A 1,250-nucleotide genomic window follows, 5' to 3' on the forward strand; every position below is an offset into this window, starting at 1 on the left:
CGGGCCCGGCCGCGGGCAGACACGGACCCTCCCGACCGCAGATTTTTTGACTAAAATTGGCCAGGCAGAGTCACCGAGGATCAGTAGGTCAGGCTCGGGGGCCGAGGGAGCTGTTGCTGCCTGTAAAAAGCAGGTTGCTTATTTTTGAGACGGGACCGTACGTGCTTAAACTTGATTTGGGATAATCTCTCCTGTGGTATTCGTTGCAGCTTGGGAGTCTGTCAAAATAGCTTTTTCTCTATTCCATTCTCGTTGAATTCTGATTTGCCATACTTAACCCAGACAATAACACGTAAAAGCAAGCAAAGAATTAGAGAAACTCTTTTTCAAGAGTAAAATGTTGCTATCGGAAGTTGCCACGACTGAATTTGAATGATTAATTCCTTTGGACTCTATGTCATGTATAAAGAACTGCGTGTGGAGGGGTTTTTTTTTTGTGTTTCCCAGTTCCCTTTTCAGTTTAAAGAGGGGTCTCTGTACTAGAATAAAAAACTTAATTCCTCTAAACCAGAACTCACTCATATTTGCATATTGGCAAGGGAATTACTACTGCTGTCCTAAGTGGGGAGGTGCATGGCTTTGTGGGCTACCACTTTCATGTTTCTTCCCTCCAACTAAGTTTAGTTTTCTAAGACTTTCCTTCATTATTTAGTCCATATGCACAATTAGTTCTTATATTTACATTGTAAATTCGTAAAGCATTGCAAATGTTGCTCAAAGCAAAAGTAAAGCAACTTTATTTCCTTTGTACTCTGCTTTGATTTTGTAAATACAACAAATACATGCAGATCCATCAGTAGATTTCTCTTTCACAAAGGGGAGCATAGCATTATTCGATCTCAATCTTCTCTAAAGGAACCAGCCAGATGGTACATAAGCTTAAAATAGTTGAGAAGGAAGAAGTTGGATTTCCACGGAAGTGTTTTCCGAGGGCAGTTTGATGCGTGTTTGTAAACATAAGAGTGCAGCATGAAAAATGTGTAATTTTGTGGGCCGCTCCGCCATAGCTTGTGTTGCAGCATGGTACAGCTGCCAGCAATCGCTCGTAGTAAGAAAGATCTCAATTTGTTAGGCAGTTGGGATCAAATGGTCTAAATAATAACGGATACAAGGCAGTATCACACACTACTTTTCTTCCATCTTGTTCTTCGTAAACTACCCTGAAAGGTACGTGGGGTGGTTAACGTGGTTATCGCAGTTTGTCATTACTCCTTTGGAGCAGCTGAAGCTCGCTGAGGGCGATTCTCTGG

This window comes from Charadrius vociferus, unplaced genomic scaffold (genome assembly GCF_000708025.1).
Source record: "Charadrius vociferus isolate BGI_N301 unplaced genomic scaffold, ASM70802v2 scaffold484, whole genome shotgun sequence".
NCBI classification, from domain to species: Eukaryota; Metazoa; Chordata; class Aves; order Charadriiformes; family Charadriidae; genus Charadrius; species Charadrius vociferus.